Genomic DNA, 21715 nt, shown 5'->3' with positions numbered 1-21715 from the left:
TAAGGCTTTTGAGATTTTTGAGAATAAATGTTAAAGAAGATGATCTATACAATGAGCAGTGCTATGGTTTCCCATTTTTCCATCTTGCCAGTTCAGCCAGCATCATAAGAAGCCATAAAAGATACTGCCGTCTTTGACAAGGAGCTAAGGCATCTAACTAAGAACAAAATCTCATTTCAAATGGCATTTCATTCCCACAGAGAGGCTTTGCCAGTGTCTGCAGAGTCAGAAATCCAACCGCGGTAGAGTGGGTGGACGTGCTACCAGCAGAAGAACGATAGAAAGCAACTTAATTCCTTTTTGCCTCTTATATTTGAAGATACAAGCCTTTTCCTACATGCTAATTCCTTCTTTAAGTCACACCTGGAAGAAGGGAAAATAAAGTATTATTTACCAAGAGCGATATTAAGAATACCATTAGGTATTTTAATGTATTTACTTTATTTTCAAATATATTCTTTTTGGAAACTTCTCCATCTTTCCAACAAGCATCTATAATTAGGAGAACAGGTAAATCGGATACAGCGCAGTCGTGTAGCAGCTTGGCAGAGCTTTGTGTTTGTCTGATTTTCAGACTCCTCCGTAAGAACAGAGAGTTCAGTAGCGGTGTGTGCAGCTGTGGTTCAGTAGTTGCACCCCGTGGTACAGGGAGCTGACGGAGGCCTTCGGCGCTGGGGACGGGGCAGAGGCAAGCTCACGCTGGAGATACGGTGCAGCCTGTGACTTGTCAATGAAGCCAGCCTGCACGGAGACTGCACGTGTTGACTCCTACCATCTTTTGGACAAGGCAGAAGGTGCTGTGGACTGAGGTCTTAAATAATTGAGTGTTGTATAGAAGCTGAAGTAGGTGCTCCTTTCATCAGGTCGTGCCGTGACTAAAATGCGGTGATTTAAATAAGTGTAAATGACCATCAGTCACATCATACCGCTGTTATCTCACAGACTCGTCTTGTACCAGCTGTTAGTGAAAACTGTAAAATAAAGTAGAACTTAAGTCTCTTTATATGTTAGTGTTTCTTCTTATTACTGTTTGCATGTTATGATTCAGAGCCAGGGCTATGCATTTTGTAGAGGGGAGGCACTGCCGTACTCGGCTTTCTTTTGTTTTCACACGTCTCCAGCTGGGCGAGCAAAATTCCATCCTGGTGTTAACATGGAGTGTTCACCAGTCATAGAAGCACAGAGGAATAGCGATGGAGAGGGCCACTTCCCATTTCAGCTACCCCTTCCCTGCTCCCCGAAAGGATCATCTTTATCAGTGTCATTTCTGATAGACATCTGGCTAATCTTAAAAAAAAAAAAAAAAAAAAAAAAAAAAAAAAAAAAATCAATAAAGGAGATCCCACTAACTTACTGGACAGCCTATTCCAGTACTTAACTAGCTTAACTATTTTGAAGTTTCTTTGCTAGTTGAATGAAAGCCTTACATGCTGCAATATAAGCTTATTATTTCATGATCTTAGTGGGCTTGAAAATAAGGTTCCTGTCCTCTGCGTGGCAGTCTGTTATGACAGTGCCTCGGGCTCCGACTCGGGTTTCTGTTCCCTGTGTGTTTTGATTCCTGAACTTTGGTTCAACACTTCCTGGTCTTTATTTGGTTTGGGGATTTTTGCTTTCAGACTTGCATATACTTTTCAAATATTTTGTGTGTAAATAAAAACATCAAATTAAAGTAATTAATGATTTAGACCTAAATATTGGCCATTATTCACATCAGTAATTATCAGGATTATATCATCAGTATTGTAAGTTAGACATTTTGAGACTCTGGATCTCACAGCTGACTTGAGATCGGTGAGTAAGCTACCTATTAGACTGTTTGAGACAAAGACCCTTGCTATTATTTTGCTAAAGTCTACTTTTTAGCTTTTTATTCAGAATTTGTCATGATCCTAAATTAAATAGAAGCTGGTATGTATACATATGATCGTCTCTCTCATAAAAAGATGAGTTACACAGACTTTTTTGCTAGTATATTCAGCGGTTGACTAGCTCTCCCTGCTTTTGGTTCTCATCATTTCTTGGAGTAACTATTACTACATTCATCTGTCCTGTCAATATGAGCTCGCTAGCAGATGGGTCTGTGGAGAGAAGAAGGGCACGACGAGGATTCGAAGCCGTCTTTTGGAAGAATCCCCCGTGCGATAACGCCAACGTCGTGGCTCGGGCTGCCCAGTTCTGCACCTTCCGTCTTACACGGGGTATCTGCAACAAGATCCGAGGAAAGGGCTGTTCCCAGATAACCTCCTGAGGTCCCTTCCAGCCCGAGTTATCCGATGATCCTGTGTTACTGGTTGGGTTCACCTGACAAAAGCCATCAGTTATTTTGGGGACTCAGGGCTGAGGGTGAAGCACAACAGTGATATATTGCCTTCCCCCGGAGAGACCCCCATGAGGAATAGCCGTGACAGGATGGCAAATGCTGCTACAATTTTGGAACCAGGTATGTCACCAAGGAAAATGATACAAATCTATTCCAGAATGTTTTAGCAAACTTTGTTTAGGTAATTTTAACAGCTACATGACCAATATCACGAAAGAGTCATGTGAGACTTTTTGGCTAGTGTATAGCTTGACTCTTACTGTGGATAATATGCAGTACAAAAAGAAAAGCGGAGGATGCAGTCTTTAACTGATCGTATGGCATTAATATTTGGATCAGGTCTTGTGCATTCACAGAAGTGAGGGGGATAGTTCTGTTCTTATTTCCTACAAGTTTATAGCGCTACAAAGGAGCCAAGGGCATTGCGCCCATTAAGATAACAGAAGACAAAGATGGATGGGGAAGCCGAGATTCTTTTGGGGAATTATCTTTAAAAATGGCATGCAGGCTGCATACTTTTAACCCCCCAAATCTTTTTGTCTGTGAAGCATAATGGTTATGGAATTCTCCCTGGTCTAAGCTATGTTTTTCAGGCAGTTATTTTATTGTGGGGAGGGGGGGGGGGAGAGGGACTTAAGTAATAAAAAAACAAACAAACAAAAAAACCCCTTTCTTCATTATTTTTAACAAACACACATTTTGTCAGTATTTGAAGAAAGCTGGAAGCATGGAGGGAAAGAAGAAAGAGATGGCCATTAGAACTTCACAAACTTAATTTTTTTCATTTTAAATAGAATTATTCATTTTTTCCCATTGAAAAATTTTCCTTTTCTTTTGCATGAAGGAGAACTGCAAAAATAAATTTGACTTGGGTTAATAACAAATGTTTCATTTAATCTTTCAACATTACAAGGACAGTAGACTGCGTTATTTTTTTTAAAAAAGGAACAGACAGCACTGGTGTTTGTGTCTCCACGTCTGTAGTGAGTAGGGCGTGATGTTATGGGCTTACATTACCCAAAGGAAAATTTAGGTTAGTTGTTAGAAAGCCTTCCTGTTAGAAGGACACTCAATATTTAATTAGGTGGGTTAGCAATATTATGGGACTTCTATCATTGGAAGATCTTAGGAAAGGTGAGGAAAGCAAAAGTCGGAAAAATGCAGCTGTATGTTTTATATGTAAGGGCATACTATAGATTAATTTATAATCAACACAGCATGTTCTTATTCCTGTGTATTCCCTTTTCTAAAAGATAACGTCTTTCTCAAACAGGAATCTCATTTCCGATTCAGCAGGCAGGTCTGTACTGTGTATTTATCGAGAAAATAAATGCACTGAAGTTCTCAGTTCAACTTCTTACTGTATTTTGTATGTCTATAAGATAAGGTAATGAATCGATTTTGCAAATATTTTCCTGAGGAACAGAATTCTGAAAATAATTGACTTCTACAAAATTCCTAGTAAAATCTTGATCTTCCTTCAGGCCAGATTTTTTCTTGAGGACAGATAGTACAGTAAGAGGTGTACTCTTCCTCTACCCCTGCTCCCAATTCCATTCTCTTCTGACATGTTTAATCTTATAATGATGTGATTTCAGATTATGAAAATTGTATTTAATTTACCAGTTCATTCTGAGAAAATTACTTAAACTGCATTTATGGAAGCACTGAATAATAATCCTCTCAGTAGAGTGCCACAGCAGATAGTATATGATTGGAATTGGTTGCATTCAGAGAATCAGTTGTATATAACTCTTACAACATCTGTATTGCATACGGGGGCTTCACATGCTCCTTAGTTTTCCCATTAGAATTTAAAATACAAACACGTAATCTATACGAACCAAGATGTTTTGAATATATTTTTGCTTTTTTCCTAGACAGTCATTTTTTATTGTGGCAACTGCACAGACTTTCCCATCTTCTATTAATGACATAGCATTAAGGTTTATGAATAAAAAACAGATTATGGAGAACATATTAGAGCAATTGAGACTTATTTTTATTATTTAATAAGTGTAAGAACTCCTTGGGGCCAGAGAGGCTCTGTTGTGGTATTTTGTATGTAGTATTTTGTATAGTAACAGTCTCTGTCCAAAAAAGCTTTGCATGAGGAAACACTGGAAATAAAAGGACGGGGTCCTAACTGGTTCGTCTATACGCATTCATCTGTGTATGGAAAATTTCAGTTTACAATACGCATTCATCTGTGTATGGAAAATTTCAGTTTACAAACTGAAAATGAAATTACCTGGTTCACAATAAGAATTATGAGAAGGATAAGCATAGTGGACACCCTGTTTTCTTCAAGTTTTTTGTTTGAGCTACTGGAGAAAGCAGCTCATTTGGCATAGGACAGAAGATGGTGTCAGAGGGGACAGGAATCACAGCTGCCAGGAGGTCTTCTGGAAACACGTACGGCCTCTGCCCAAAAGAGGGAGACGTCCCAGTGGCTCCGGACGTCCTCGCGCTATGATACGAGCCCTTGTTGTCTCTAACTGTAATTCTTCTTACTGGGCTGTGCCAACCTCTGGACAGACAAATAGCAAAATACACTCTTCTGCTTTGAAACTACATCATTTGGAGTGAAGGAATGCTACTATTAATTACATCCAAAGAAAACTGTAGCTTTAGAGTACGTGGTAGCGAATAAAAGACTGATATGGAAACACTAAATAATATTCTATAGTATCTGTATTAAAGAACTAATTGCCAAGATGCTCATTACTTGCAGGCATTTCAAACTTCAGCAGGTTTATAAAGAATTTAATATTTTCATATGCTTCAGTGTAAAGCCATCTGTCGCAGTGACAGAACAAAGTGTGGAGAACAAGAACAAACGTATGTTTATGGAAGTACTCCACGAAATGTTAACAAGAAAGACACGAGATACACAGCAGTATCTTGTAACAAATGGGCAAGGGAATTGAAAAACATGGCAATCATCTTCAATATTTACAGTTAGGGTTTTTTTTCTAATTTCTCTTTGTGTAGAACTGTTAAAAAATAAAAGTCTGTCAATGCAGATGGTGAAGGAGATGAGAAGACCGAAGAAAATGTTTACACCCACCTTTTGCAGGTTTTTGTGTTTCTGCTCTTTTCTTACGGTTGTAAGCTTCTATAAATGTGGCAAAATTGATGTTGCACTGGTAGTGTTTCACAGAGGTGCTGGAGCTTTTACAACAAATTAAGCAGCCTCGAATACTCACAGCAGCTGAACTTTACTGGTACCTTCCTCCCATCCCACATTTGGGATAGATTTTTATTTGCGATTGCACAAAAGATGTGAATCACGTTACAGTGTTTGAAGTTAGGAGTTGACATAGTGTGACTTTTAACCTGTCATGCCCCAAAATATGGGACACAGTGTGGGGTAATAAGAGATATGAAGAGATCATAAGGGGAAAAAAAGATGGTGTAGAGACATCAAAAAAGTCAAGTGTTCAAGAAAAGTTACTTTGAATCTTTTGTCAGTAGTATTGCAACAAGCAAAACCTAGTTCTAAAGAATCTATACTGCTGGATTTTTAGTTACAAGGGATAAAGGATATGTTTTATAGTGATTCTGTTATCTTTGCGTCTCTGTTCTCTCTATAGGTTTGGTGACGGAGAGAAAGGACTGAATTAGATTGTGCCCTCGCAACACAGAATTTTCTAGTAAGGGTGGTTTATGTTTTTAGAAAAAGATTTGTACTGCAGGGTTACGGAGGAGGTTAAGGTATAATCCCCTCCCCGTCCCCATCTGAATATGGGTCCGTTCTCTAAGCAGGATGCATAACCTGATGGAGTTGCACAGTTTTGAACTGGCAAAATTCCCTATTCGCATAGAAAAGAACAGACCTTACTGTCTTTTCTTAAAAGTTTTAGGTTTTATTCTAATAATCTCTTCATAGTGACATGTATAAACATAAGTATGCAATGTCAAAAAATATGTGGGTTAGATGAAAAATGTTTTCATCAACCTACAAAGAATGAAGCCAGTGGGATGAGGACGTGGAATACAGGAATATCCAAGGAATATCCCCTGGGTTAATAAACAACAAAGGGATTCGGGTAGTGACAGTATTGTTGTTCTTCTACATTCGCTCCTGAGGCTCACATCGTTTCGTTTTAGCCAGAGACCGTGCGGGCGCTCTCAGCAGATCGCGTGTGCGTTGCTTTCAGCTGTGTAAGTTGTGCTGTGGTACCAGAGCAAGCAAAACGTAAAAGGAAGGGTGTGTGAGGTTTTATTTGAGTTCAGATAAATATGCAAGCTCCGGAATTTGTGTTTCGCACCAGTGACATCTTGTGGCTAATTGGAAAATCCCCTATGTGTTTAAAGGCAGAGATGTAAATAGCTTAAAACCACACAGGTTTGTCAAGGCAATCAAATCACATTATGTAAATGATCACTTATTTCCCGAAACCTTGGGTGTTGCTCTCTGAATGAAGACAAAGAGCTACCTAGAGAAAGGTAGCTGTCCCTGATCAGAGGTGAGATGGCTTAAAGCCTGCGTGGCCTTTGGCGAGGGTGGCCCAGGTGCCGATACTGCAGGTGAGGGGGTGCGTGGAACTGTCCCAGAAGCCCGTGGGTGGTGACTGCTCCCCAGAGAGGTCTTCTCTTGACTTCAACCACTGAAGAGATGAGTTTGGTCCTTAAGGCAACAGGTTTTAGATTTCAAGGTGTAATTTTCTCTGAAACTTCACTTTTAAAACAAAGCCTTAATTTGACTTTGATTAGTACTTTTTATCCAGACGTGTGATTAGTCACTCTTTATGTTTCCCTGATTTGTCAGCTTTGGTATCGCACTCCAACCATGAGTCCTACAATTAAATATACCATAAATATAACATACAATATGTTATGTTTAGAAAAACCCTAAAAGTTAGCAGTCTTTCTGCTTTTCTATTCATTTTCATTTCACATTCCTGTGTCCTTTTTTCGTGAGAAAGAGAACTGAACTTTCTACTTCTCTGTACCACCTATTGGTATTTATTTTGACTCTCCATTTCCTTTAGAAAATAAGCAGCCTCGGCATTGTTTCTCTCTTTTTCATATGAGTAGTTTGGGGTCTTTTCTCCAGTTCAGTCTTCTGTCGTTACCATTGGCGTTCTCATGGACCCTCTTACTTTTTACAGTTGTTTTTCATGCAGACTGATATGGCAGAGGAAAGGATATTAGCAGTAAATTAAGGAGCTGCTTTCATTGTAGTGTACACAGCAATGACCTGAATCATTATTCTAAGTTAATACAGATCATTTGGTAACCTTTACTTACATGAGCAGTTCAAATGTTCCTTCTAATATTTGTTACTTTTTGCTTACAAGTAGTTAATTTTACTTGCTAATATGTTAACTATTCATCTCAATTCATAGTACTTCTGAAGCTTTTTAGAGGGTAGCTATATATTAATCATTTAATGACCAGTGACAGTCATGCTTTTCAAAGAACTGTTTTTCCTTATCTGGGTGTATTGGGCTACCTTACTGCTATGTTCCCTTACTTCTTCTCTTAAAGTTTTATCTTGTGTTGAAGAAATTGTACAGAATTGTTGATTCTTTTTTTTCTTGAAGTAACATGAAATGATGTGGAATACCAATGTTTCTCTGGTTATCACAGAAGTTACTGCAACACAGTCCTAGAGTGGAGGTACTTTTTATGGGCCTTTACTTACATATATGCATTTTTTTTTTTGTATGTAGCAGATTTTCAGTAAGCTACCAAGCTAATTTATAACTTAATATCTTTACTAATGGCTAAAGAAATATGATGCCATCATGGCCCACAGAGTTCTGAATTTTTAATTTGTGACATACCTAATGAAATGTGCAGCAAAGGACTGAAATGCAGAAGAACAAAAGTTTGTTCTCTCAAACTTTGACACTTGCATTCTTAAAAATGTTCCTTCTGCTATTTAATTTAGAAGTCTGAAAGTCTCTGCCGTGCTGGAGCCTTGTGTAGCTGGCCAGCTTAGTTTGTGAATAGTCTTGGTGCAAGGGAAGGAGGCATGTCCTTATTGCTCTTATTGCTAGCTACAGCAAAGTGCCGAATCAGGATGGCTCGTGCCAGTAATTGTTTGCTCTGCCTAGGGGTCCTGTCTTGTTGCAAATAAAATTTACAGCACATTTGTGAGGCTACTGAGATTTTCTCTTACTGCCAATGACAGAGAAAATAGCAGCGAGTGCTTGTCATTGACATAGTTTCCTAGTCAAGATACGGCCTCTTCCCCATTGCATCACTTCCAGAACACAAATGTTAATGGTCTATTTATACCTATTTTAATTGTCCGTAAAATAGCTGTTTTTTCATTCTTGATGAGTTGCATTTTCTTGCTTGATAGACTGTCCCATCTACTTATTTGACTTGATTAAAAATGGTAATTACTGACATGATTATATACTAATGCTGCTCATTGTCAAATGATCATAAATATTAATTGTCAAATTCTTCCCTGTGATTAATTAAAATAGGTATTAGCAAAATGAAGTTAAGTATTTGTTATATTTATTGATATTGGTCCATATAGAGGTTGTGGAGATTGTTGAATATAATGTCCCATCTAACAGAACTGGTACTCAGAATAAAACACAAATCAACTAAAAAAATGAGAAACAGGTGCTGTCCTAACAGAGTGTGTCATTAATCATCTGAGTGATTTTTGCTTTCTCTTTATTGTATAACTGTATAATGTCTTGAGCAAAATGACTGACCCGAAGTAGATCATCATCCCGTGTCGTGTTGCCGTGGCTTCTGGGGTTAACAGGTTGTGAGCAGGACCAACGAGCAACGTGGTCACCGTTGCAGGGTTTCTCCCGTCCACATGCGTGTGCCCTCTCGCTTCTCAGAAGCGTGGCAAAGGCTTGCCGCTTTTCTCCCGGGCAGTAACGTTTGCTGCTCTTGAGTCGTACTTTTAAATTTTGTTTTGTATGGCTGTTTGTTCTTTCTATCTACCATTGAACATCTTTGACTTTTATGCTGATAATATTTCTGAACTCAGAAATTTATGAAATCGCTAGGACAGTGAGAGAAAAAACTTTCTTCTGCGAAAAGACTGTCTCTATGGTAGCTTGTCATATAGCACAGTTAGTGCTTTGCCTCTTTGTAATTAAAATTGCCAATAGGCCCCAACTGTTCTGCAGGGGCTGCTACTGCAAAATGCTTCTTCCCCCTGAACAGCGATTATAGCTGCTGTTTTTGCGGCACTCATTGGAGCTGCTGTGCGCTGGTTTGCTTGAACGTGCCTCTCGGGGACGATCAGGGAGAGGATCACCGAGCTAGTGTCAGCGTACTTACCAGGCTTAGGCAGGAGATAAAGTGGCAGCAGTGCTGGCTATGGACAGAAAGAAAAACGGAGGTGTCTTGCTGTTCTGCTGGGAAAAGGGAAGAGGGAGGGAACGAGTAAATAACTGCAGGTGCTCTGAGGGTGGCAGGGAGACTGGGAGGGGTAAGTGTCGTCAGAGCTGCATCCCTGAACATCTGCACTATGCCCGGGCCCTAATACAAATACCTGCAGTCTTTGAAAACCGTGACTCTTGCTGTGGCTTTGCTGTTGTCTCCAGTTGACGTTGTGAGGTTAGCATCGGCGCCGTACCTCAGAGAGGGAGGTTTGGGATAACCACATTAAAAAGGGTGAGGAACTTGTGCAGTCTGAGAATGGGACCTACAACAGGTAAATGGTGATTCACTGTCTTTGTGTCATCTGTTCTGTTGGAGTTTTGCTGGTGGGAGTGAATTTCAGGTGGAAGCAGAGAAATAATTTCAACCTTTTTCCCCATTCCTGAAGGGATAAATGCCAAGTGCAGAGGTACTGATTAAAAACCTGTCTCTGAGGAGTCTACGGGGAACTAATCCTTGAGATATATTTAACTAACTTCTAATCCATTTCACTGGTAAGTGGATTGAGAAGTAAAGGTTTCTCGTTCTATTTGCCATCGGTTACCAAGTTCCTGGCGGAGTTATCCTTTCACTTACTTCGAGTTTAGCCCTTTCTTTCTTTTGTCCTGTAAGTTGACAGTTATACTTTATTAAGAACAGCACTGTAGTGCTTAAAAAGTATTTGTTGCCAAAAATAAAATTTCAAAGTCTATTTACTGCGGTGGCGCTAGTTAAAGAGTCAGTTCCTTCCCTAACTTGTACCCGTATCGGGGTGTCGTGGTTGGTTGTGGTAATAGAGGTATCACTTTCTCCCCTTAAGCAAAATGACATGTTCCTGAAGTAATTCACCGTAGTGCAAATTATTGCTGCTCTTTTGTGTTGTGACAGGGCTGTAATTATGTCACTGGTCACCTCTCTGCCTGCTTTGTGGTTCTCAATGCTGTCAAGTGGAATTGGAATAAGGAAAAAAAAATTTTTTTTAGCTAATGCTGAAGCTTTTAACGTTTACATATTGTATTCTCTGTTATATGTAGAAAAGAAGTTGGTGATTATTGGAATGTTTTTATATCACAGAATAATTGGCTGTTGAGGGAAACATGAAAGCTACTTGGAATTTTAAAAAGCATTTCTGGTATGCTCCTCTATCTATTATGCAGTTTCTGTGAGATGTTTTAAAGTGTATCTTCACATAATTAACGTAGATAAAAGAAAGCAGAAAGGGGAAACTGTTTCAATGAGCTAGTTAGGCAGCTAAATGTTCACTGAGTAACAGTCCGAGACCTTGGAGGGGGGAAGGATATCAGGTTCTAATAGGTACAGGGAAAGAACGATTTTGGTGCGCTTGTTTGTATTTTTCATCAGCATCTCCCGTGTGGGCCATGATTCCGGCACACAGCCTTGTAATCTCCTGCGGTGGGAATGATTCAGCTTAAAAATCAATAGGGCATGAGGTGTTTCAAGTTCTCATTATCGTAATGTGTCAACATCACTTCAGTGACCCCAGAGCCCTACGCTGGCTGATTTGTTCTCTGATTTATTGTGCAATCTTGTAGGGCAAACTATAATTTCACTTGGAACCAGAAACTCTACAGTTATGGTTTGTGTCCCAGTCGCCAGTCGTTAGGACGTTCAGAGATAATCAATACCTGTGTTCGTTACTAACGGCTGAATGAAGTCGTCAAGCAGCTAAATTACAAAGGATACAAACAAAAGAATATTGTTACGGCTGAGCAGGTCAGCCAGTGTTTTTTATTTAAATTTTCAGTCCCTATAAACTCAACACATGCTTTTATGGCTTAGCAGCATCACAATTCATGTTCTCCTGTATGCCTAGAAGCTTCAGTTCCTAAATTCTGCGCTCGTAAGTAATTACGATACCACTTTGTTTTTAAGTGATCTGTGCTCATTTATGGTTCTGTTACCTTCTGTATACCTACCTAGCCAAATTTAGTAATATGTGAACAGGAAACAGGTTGCTCTAATTGCTCAAACTCAGTAAATTTACTGCAGTTTTAATACATAACTGTTGAAGCAACGTTGTGAAATTTCCCTGGCCTCCTCTTCCACCCCTGCTAATTGTTTCTTTACACGATCGAAGTGCTGCAAGTGATAACAATGCGGTCTGTATTCATCGATCCGGGGCAATATCATACCTATCAATATATTTAGTTCATGTATCAAATTAAACTTAAGGCAGCATAGCACAACCAAAAGCTCCTAGGACTTTCACTTCGTTGACATGTACGCCTCATGCTCAGTTGCTAATCAGAGCTTAATACAATGCTCTTGAAGTCTATTATCTAAAATTTCATAAAATAATACCCAGTTAACTTTAATTCTTCATTTTTGCTTAAACAGAGTTTTATCTCTGGAAGTTTTTCAGTGTATTTTGGGGAGGTATTGCTGTATTCTTACTGGTTTAAATTTAAAAAACAACAGATACAGTATAAACAGGAATTATTATAGAGCGTGAGTGTGGTGTTCTAGAAAATAGGCCTCCTTGATGTTCTCTTTCCGCTGTGTGTCAGGAGACCTGGAGTCCTTTGAACGCTATAAAGCTGCTTGACAAGGCATGTTTGATAACAGGTTGCTGCATTTGACTGAAAGGAATGTGAAGGCCTTTATGATAAATGAGTGTACTACTGAATAAAGAGTAGAAGCACAGGTTTTCTGAGATAAATTCAGTATTATCTTATATTTTGAAATGGAGCCCAGGATCACCAACTTTTATACTCTTTCAAGAATGTCATTTCTGTCTGAAGACCTGGAGCTACTCATTGCTGTGGGAATTGCTCCTGAGAGGTTTGCTCTGCTCCTATAGCCTTCCCACGATAGACACTGTTGTCTCCTTCCGGAGGAAGGGACTGGGCTAAATGGACTTCTGGTTCATCCCCAGTATGTTCATTCTAGTGTGTTTGGGGGTATTGTTTCATGAATCTCGACAACATTTAGCATACGTGAAACAGTGTACATAATCCTTGTAGGCCTACGATGGAAATGCATGCAGTATTGCATCTGGACGTGACTCTTTGGATTCGTTTTGAACGCAAAAGCATGTTAGCAGATTGTCAATTAAGTGAAAAATGTTCAGAGTCTGGGAATACACAAGTAGGAGGAAGCAGACCATATGTATATTTCATATTCCTTTAAGTATTGATCACTGGAAGATACTTTTTCAATATACATAATATACACTCAGATGTAATATTTTCATCCTCCTGAAATACTTATTTCAACTTAAAAAAAAAAGTGAGACCTCATAGCTTATGTGATGAGAAAAGATGAGGCAGCATCTAAATGTATATAATTCTTAAATTAAATCTGAAATTAGGCAGTTTCTAAAAGTTAGGTGAAACAGTAAGATCCACATTCATCACCAAATCTAATAAAAATAAAAGAATACTCAGAGTCAGAAACGAACATAACAGATGATTTAAATGCAAGATCAGCAATTTCTTCAGCCGTTTTCACAGTTTTATAATAGTAGTTTTGTAGTTAGATAAACAAATGTTTGTTGCTTTATTGGAGGAGCTTAGGTTTTGTCTTCTGTTTTCTCGGCTGAACCATTAGTTTTAAATACAGACTCTGGAGTGTGTTGATTCTTAAGCTCTGTCCGTGTAATCTGGGGACACATTACAAAAATCTTTAACACTTTTAAAAGAAGTCCCACTCATGAAATTATTGATTTGTAGGTATTGACCAACAAGCTCTTGCATTTATGCATGATGTCACTCACTGGAAGAGTCCCTGAATTCAGCCTACACCAAACAGAGTAACATCTATCAAAGCTGTATTGTAAGAAAGATCAGAAGCCTTATTCCTAAGGCATTTTCTGATGCAATTTTATGCGCACTATGTAATTGTTAGATCATCTCAGTCATTACAAGCTAAAGCATTTGTCTTCTAAACCCATGATGTTTTTCTTAAAACTACAAAAACTACATTACTTCAAACTACAAAAATCTAGAAGAAAGAAAAATCTTAAAGTTTATTTTTGCATCTTCAATGTATAGATCTTGACTCTGCAAATACTTGGAGGTATGCTTCTAATGCACAACAGTGAATATTTCTAGGTTTAGTGTGTTAAAATAAATGGAAACAAGGCAAAAAAAGGTTAGAATACAGAAAATCAGCATATTCTGCTGATCTCTAAGGATAATCCACCATTGCAGAATATTTAATAGGTAGGTTTCGGGCACAGTGGGCTCTTAGTCTTGAGAGATACTGGTTCAGAAAAACGTCCTGCTCCCTGGGAGCTGCTTAGCCCTGGAACTGAGGGCTGAGTGCTGTACAGCTCAGAAGCAGTCACCTTTCCCAGTGCACATACCTTCAACTCCACTCCTGATGACAGAGCAAACCTAAATTCCTTCCATTCAATATAATCCATGTTTTCATCAAAAGTTTCGTGGATTTTTTTTCCCAGTCTTTCCTTCTGTAGTAGGTGCATTAATTTAATTGGTTGAAGATAACAAAACTAACTGATATATAACCTAAAATAATGCAGATTAACTCAGGAAAAACAGCAATCTCATTAAATGGACTGGGAGATTTCACCGAAATAGTCTAGCAGTGAGTATACTGATTTTGTGTTCTTTGATAACATCATTCTTTTTTCCAGGAAAATTAGATACTTTTCCTGTAAAAAAGACATTCAATTACATCTATAAAAATATAAGTAAAGTAGAGAATCGTGCAAGTTTCTCAACTGAAGATATAGTTAGGATATTAATGCTTGCTGGATTATTTTTAATTTTAAAAGTTGCATCACTGAGAAAATAGATCTGTAGAAAAACTTGAGTAGACCATGCATTTTCCTTTTTCAAGCATTTCAAGCCCTAGGTGATAAGGATCAGATCAGTATGGATAAGCTGTTGATAAATATTCAGAAGGTAATCAGAATGTTTATATTACTGGTCAAGCTGGTCATATATTAAGGTACAATTTTCTGCTTTTTATATGAAGTTATTGTTTAATCTTGCTAAAGGTTGATTTCATTAATGAACACAGTGCATGCACAAATTCACACACGTGTGCTTCTCACACTGAAAAAGAAGCATGCTTCACTGCAGTAGGAGGTGGTGCACAGACTTCAGATGATTCCCAAAAATGAGTATTGGTAGCCCTGGTTCACTGATGAAAGAGTGTTTTAATATGCATTTCTCGTATCACTGTCAAAGCTGATCTATTTAAAGACTTTTTCCATTAAATTAAATTAATTGTCATGGGGGTTTGATACAGCTTTAAATAGTTAACATCTATGGCCTTATGTATCACAAAAAGATGCGAGTCTTTTCTGCATGAAAATTTGACCTATATAACAGGACAACCTGGCATAATGCAGAGAAGGGACATGAGGGAGAAGGTTGACTGTAGCAAACCTTTCAAGTGTTGCACAAGTCATGAAAATTTGCGGAGCTGCTGGAAGCTAGATAGCCTGTGCAAATTAATTTGTCTACTGTGCATCACAGGATGCACAATTCGTTTACCCTTTTAAGTGTCCCACCTTCTGAAGGCCAGCTTTTAAAGTATCCCTGGCAGGTGCAGGCTTGTCTAAGATTAACTCCAAGGATTTCGAAATAGTTAAGTGTTTCTTTTGCATTGGTTGATTAGGTGAGGTTCATGTTGAGTGACATGCAGAAGAATGATGCAGAGAGGTCCCTAAGCAGTTACTATTTTATGTTTTATTATTGAATTGCTATTTTCTTTGGAATTTAATTTGTTTTAATGTTCATATAATATATGAATGTTCACATATTATACTCAGGGTATCTGGATCTTTAGACTGCTGATTGTTGTCTAGGTCGAAATAATAGGTATACTTATCAACCAGATGCCATTTTTATGTTTGCTTGAATGTTATCTTTTAAATGTCTGCCTAATCAAGACTGTGAGTTTTCAGTTTCAGTGGATGGAAGCTTATTGAGTTTTTTTGCAAAGAAAAAGGGGGGCAGGGGACCCTGAGAATGCAAGAGGGTGCCGCCTGCTTAGCATAGATGCAGCTTTAATCGCTGCTGGAATCTGTCAACAGCTCCTGACGTCCATGCAGCTCTCTTAGGAGAACAGTGTCCTTCTTGCTCTTGCCTTCTTACCTTGTGGGGTTTTGTATGCTGAAAAGCTTTCTCCCATATGGCTAGTGAAAGTGGATGATCATGGACTGAAGGAGCAATGGCAGATAAGGACCTCCTGGAGCGGAGATTGATCTGCATGGTGGAACTTCCCTGGGCTGTGAAGAGGACACAGGGGTGGATGCGCGAGGGATATCAGGCATTGAGACCACGGGTTTGGAATGAAGAGGAATGGTGAAGCAGACCCTTGCCAGCAAGAGGTGGTGGGAAGCATCCAAACTCCCTGGCAATGGTGCTGCATCCAAGTTCACTCTGACAAAGTACCGTGCTACCAATCGCCTTGTTGTGTAGGAAGTTTGGAGTGGAAAACGCATACATGCACGGTGCTCGTTAAACTGCTAGTCACTCTACCTAGTTAAATAGTGAAAGGTAATGCCTTACGTATGTTTGCTGAGTTGCAGTAGCCAAAATGTGGTGAGCAGTAAATCAAGAAACAACACTCTGTTGTTGTTGAGGGAGGGACTGCTGCAGCTAAGCAGCAAAAAGAACTGGGGGAAACAACACTGGAGAAATTCTCCTTTTTTCTGTTCTGCCTCTGCTTCTGTTCCTGTAGAGGCTGTGACTGTATTTGGTACCTTGCTGTTAACTCCTTTGCATTTTTCATTTGACTTCACTTCATGGGATGTTTTATGTGTGCTGGATACATGTTCTTTGTTCTCTGTATTATGCTCTCAAGTCATTTCTACCAGCAGAATCGCTGGTAGTTCTACCAGTAATTAATCATTCGTGTGTTATGTTTGTATCCTTGAGACCTCCGGTATCATCCTATGCTTGTAGAGGTCCTGCTGCCATGGGAAACCTGGAAAAAAGTGAGTGAGGATGTACTTGGAAGGAGAATAGGGAGAAGAGGAAATAGGATTGAGATGCATCTTTTCATGGGGCAGGTTTGGCAAGAAGCCCTTGCAGGAGATAAGATGGAAACGAGGAGAATGAACACCTGCTGAGGGACAGCATGCAAACCTGGGACACGGGGGAAGTGGGCAGCAGGACAAAATGAGATGGGAGAAGCAGAGGGCTGATGAAAGGCTTTGCAGGCAGAGCCCCTGTCGTGGAAGGCGCACAGAGCATGGGAGGCCTGGCGAGGCCGGGTGCTGGGGTGGGAGGAGAAGATTCAGGTCCCCTAAGCACAGGGGGGAGAGTGAGGGCATCTGGGAGGGAGAACTGGGAGAAGAGGCCCCAAAGCCGCCACTGTGGACGGCAGGGAAACGGCAGCCACCGGGTCCCCGGGAGGGCAGGGGAGCCGCAGAGCGTGCCCAGCGTGGGAGAGTCGCGCTCAGGCTGTCAGGGAGTGTACCAGGGTCTTCAGCTGACATAAACGTGTGCAGGTTGTTTTTAAGTAATTATTGATATTTTAAACTGAAATGATATACATCGTTGTGTTAGTTAAGCCATTCTAGTTAGCTTTCTTCTTACTTCTGGTTATCACAAAAAGATAATATTTTTTAGCTAATATTGCCTGGGTCCGGGAAGGACTGTTACAATTAAAAGCTTTAATGTAATACAGTAATCTGTTTTCTGTGAATTCACACAGCGAGGACAGGATTGTGTGCCAGAATCCCTTTAAAACTGCCTCTCTGATTTTTCTTCCTCAGCATGTTTTGCAGGATTATTCACTTAATTAAGATTCATTGCAAAATGCTGTGTAAGGTTCACAAGATGGGGGAACTGTTCCTTTTAACCGAGGACCCTAAATGCAGGGAATGTCTTAGTCCTGGCCTCTGAGGTGCAAACTACCCGCCCGAGCGGTGCGGGGACACGGCAGCCCTGGCTTCCGCACGGCCCAGCCTCCTCCGCGGACCCAGGAGCCGCCGGGTTTGCCGGCCTCGTATCTGCGAGGTGTCGCCGGCCGAAGCCGCAGCTGGCCGCGGGAAGCGGCGGTGGCCCCGGAGGGCTGTTGTGGGGCAGGAGCGGGGAACGCCGTTGCCTCCGAGGCCTGGCGTCGGGCGGCATGGGCAGCTCGTGGATTGCCCGGTGCGGTGGCAAGGCAGATACGCGGGAGATTGCTGCAGACGGACTCGCTCCAGGTGCTGGATTGTTTTTTTTTTTGGTATAGTTGATCTTCTTTCGAATTATAACTGCTGTATAGCAGAAAGCGTAGAAAAAGGGAATGGCTTTTCATTGCTTTTTGTTCGGTCATTTCAGTTATATGTGCGTGGCCGTCGCACGTGGCAATCTGTCAGAAGCTTTTGGCGCCTTATCCTAGGCAAGAAGTGCGATCGTTTCCTAGTCAATCATGAAGCAGACTTCATCTTACCTCCATGAGTACGTTCAAGGAGAAGGTGCAGCACAGTTCGTTATTTTAATGATTTTTGGGGGGAAGGGAGGGGAGGGGAGGGGAGGGTTCCCACTGGGCGGGGATGAGATTTCAAGTTGTAGCTGTTTCTCCTGGGTCCTAGAAAACAGGTATTCAGACCGCCTTCTGCTAGGACTTTCTCAGACCTTGCCCTGGGCGGGTGAGGAGGCTGTAGTCATCTGTCGGACCCACAAGTACTACAGAAAGAATTGGTGCTGTCGTTACTGGCGAGTTGTCCAGGCATAGGGTTATGGAGCCCTGTACAAAAAAAGGAAAAAAGAAAAAAAAAAAGCTTTTCTTTTAAACTTTCAGTCTTGCAGTAGTTTAAACTAAATATATCATTTCACTGTGTGCTATTAAATACCTGCCGCGTTGTGCCCCTGTAGGCAGCTGCAGCAGTACCTGTATCCTCCTTGGTCGCCTTACAGGGGGTTGGGAAGCTCAGGGTTTCCAAAGCACTTTGAGGCTCTCCTGGAGGATATTACGGGTGTGTAAAATGCTGCTGTTCCTGCTGCCGCTCAGACAAACTCTAAACCTCTGTGGCTGCAGAAAATTACTGAGTGCTGCATAAGCTGTTCAGGTGCTGCTTTGCCAAATCAAAGATCCTGTGCTCAGGCGCTGTAAAAAAGAGAGCTCCCACGGTGCGAGACAGCTTGCTACGGTGGCATTCAAGTCAAGGTCATACGTAATGTCAGTCCCGGTAGGGAGAAAAGCCAAATTTAGTATTTTTAACAGTGAAAATAAATTGAGAAATGACATTAAGGGTGTGAAGGTATTGGAAAGGAAAACAGTAAAATCCATGTAGCAAAATAGCTGTGTAAGCAATGTTATAAAGTGGTCATCAGTGTACTAGGTCGCTTATTTTTTGTATATCACTAACTGAAAACAGTCGCATTAAATGACATTGCTTTTGCGTGGCTCTGTGGCAGCTCGCCTTTGTTATTACAGCTTTTATCTGGGCACCATGTAGACAGAAATGTTTCTGCTTAAGCTAGCTGTTGGGAAAGTAATGGGATGGTCATTAGCAATCACAGCAGGGGTTTGGTGGTGGAAGGGGTTGCTTTCTTGGGATAAGCAACATGCTGAACCCTTGACAAAGTCTACACCGGGGAGGCTTTATTCTAATCAGACTTGCTGAACTTTTTACCGCAGTATTCTAGGTAAGTACCAATAACGTCTGTCCTGTATTGATATTATGTTAGTATAATTGATGCAATTTAAAGTTGTAAATGGTAACTCCTTTGCCTGTTACCCAGGCCATGTTTGCACCTGAGAAAAAAATGTACATGGATTGAGATAACTTTGTAGTTTCTCTGGTTGGATACTGAAACCTAAAGAAAATATTGCAGTCTTTTAAATTTTAGTACTATATAAAATAGCAAATATCCTTTTGAGTGAGTTTCAGCAACGGGTAATGTTGACTGAGGTATGCATAGTAAAACTGTTACTTTTTCTGGTATAAAATCTTGGTAAATAATAAGGGGTGTGTGGGTAAAGAAGTGCATGCTGTTTTAAGCTCTCACAGTTAAGGAAGCGTTAGGAAAGATGTCCGAGTATAATATGCTGTCGGTCAGCATAGGATTGTTTTGTAGTTTCAAGTCTGATCTCATGTTGCTTTTCATTTCACTCTGAACAACTGTTGTCAGTGCAGGAGGGGCAGAAACCCTTCCAGTCTGAGGAGCCGAGCTCATGATTAAAGATCATGGCTCATGAGAAGACATACTCTGTGACTTCTGTCCACGTTTGTTTCCACTCCCCATAAATATATATTACCTGATGCTATTCTGAGCTACGTTGTTTCTGTCGGTCCACTTTGCAGAGTTGTAAGTCAAGCCATGCTGTGTCCTAGTGAAATGAATGGTGATACACAGATGATAGTAGTACGGGTCCACGCAGACAGGAGTACAGGGCATTCGGAAAGATGCTTAGAAATCTGTCTCCACAACAGATGAAGATCTCTTTGCCCATATCCTGGGGTACTGCTGTTGTCTGCGTCGTGTTTCTGCCCGCTCCTGAACTCTTAAATCCCTCTAGCATAGGGGTGTCTTAAAGTAAATTAATGAGGTGAAATTTAGGTGGTTTCTGTTATTCTCCTCTTTCCCTGAGCTGTGGTATCATCGTAAATAATGAAATAAAGCTTTGTGAAGATGCTTAGTACAGCGATTCTGTTCAGCAAAAGTGAAATCTTTGAATTATTGCAGAGTTTAACAGCAGGGCAGATGTTTCAGAGGGGTATAGGAATTTTCTGTTTTGACAAGTTTTTTCAAATTCATGTGCAGATGCTTAAATACTTGATGTGGCCCTTCCTATTCTGCCTCGGCAGGTACCTGTTGTTCTTTCGGTAACGTCGTGATGAACATGCGATGCCTTTAAAATGCTACGGTAAGCAGGAATCTTGGATATAAAATATTACTGTTGTTAAAGTATCATTTATGATTCACTTGTTTTATATGCAGAAACATATGGCTAGCTACAGGAATGGATTAACTAGATACAAGTGAAAATATGTCATTTTGGCCAGAACTCAGAAAACAAATGATGAAGGCAAAAGCTAATATATTTTCTTGATAATACTTGTATTGATAGAATTCATATTTATAAATGACTGTTGGAAAAACACTTTCATTTCTGCAGATGCATAAGTTAACAGGTGCAATATTAAATGTGTGAAACGTGGTTCATACCAACCAGGATCCATCCAAACAGTTGTATCTTCCTTTACAAGACCTCCAACGCTTCCCTTTTGGGTTTCTACATGACAGAAAAATTGAGCAGATTAAAAACCAGGAATAAATACTTAGCAACGCTTACTAGTCACCTGCAATACTTGCAGAGCCACTAGAAATGATTTCTCTTCTGTCCCTTACAGCTTTGTAAACTTGTCTTGGTAATGAGAAATAAGTCTCTTGATTTCTTCCAGATTTGCACAATACGCTAGCAATGGTTTGGAGAGGCAAGAACTTACTCCTTTCGCAAGTGGCTATCAACTGTTTTTAGCCAAGCCTCTCAAAAGAATCTGAGCCTGTGCTGTGCCTTGCGTGTCCTTGTGTGCTGCTGCTTCCCTCCCTCCCCATCTGCTGTCTCTCTTTGTTCTTTGTCGCCTTTGCCGTTTCCATGCTCTTGCTCTCCCAACCTGCAGCACCATGCGGAAGCTTAGGCAAAGACAGTAAGTCTACCTTGAAGTGTCTTCCTGTATTTGTGAGGGCTCTCCATCTGCTTAGGAATCACTGCTTTTGCATCTTGTAGACTGAAAACATGGGGAGCATCTCACTTCGGGTGCTAGATACTCAGTAGGGAATAAGGGAAGTAAAACAGATATAAAGACTTGAAAATTCTGACATCTCCTTTTCCTTTGCTATTTTTTCCTACAGTTGATTTATCATCTATTTTTTGCTTCCTATCTAACTCATTCTGTCTCTTTAATCCTTTTCCCTCCCTCTCCCCATTTCTATTATTTTTTTCATTAGCATATATCAAATGGGTGTCTTTTTGGCCTAATATTGCCCCCTATTATTGCTTCTTGCAGTCTAATTTCTGTCTTTCTTACCTTCAACTATATTCCCGCTGTACCTTCAAATCAATGGAACAACTCGTACAAAAGTGGCTAGGCATGTTCGGTAC

At 40.3% G+C, this 21715-nt stretch overlaps 1 protein-coding gene across 14 annotated transcripts in view; it reads left to right on the top strand.

Moving 5' to 3' along the window:
* Nucleotides 1-21715, top strand: part of RBFOX1 (RNA binding fox-1 homolog 1) — a 1256643-nt gene that overhangs the window by 520110 nt on the left and 714818 nt on the right. Inside the window, exon 1 of one of the 14 annotated variants that reach the window (XM_026096463.2) lies at nucleotides 20447-20476. The exons of the other annotated variants lie outside the window; for them this stretch is intronic. The gene's annotated coding sequence lies outside the window, so the exon portion shown is untranslated. Of the gene's footprint in view, nucleotides 1-20446; nucleotides 20477-21715 lie in introns of those variants that run through there. 14 annotated transcript variants of the gene reach the window in all.

Source organism: Dromaius novaehollandiae, chromosome 14 (assembly GCF_036370855.1).
Source record: "Dromaius novaehollandiae isolate bDroNov1 chromosome 14, bDroNov1.hap1, whole genome shotgun sequence".
In the NCBI taxonomy this organism is placed as follows: Eukaryota; Metazoa; Chordata; class Aves; order Casuariiformes; family Dromaiidae; genus Dromaius; species Dromaius novaehollandiae.
This window is presented reverse-complemented; position numbering and strand designations above follow the sequence as displayed.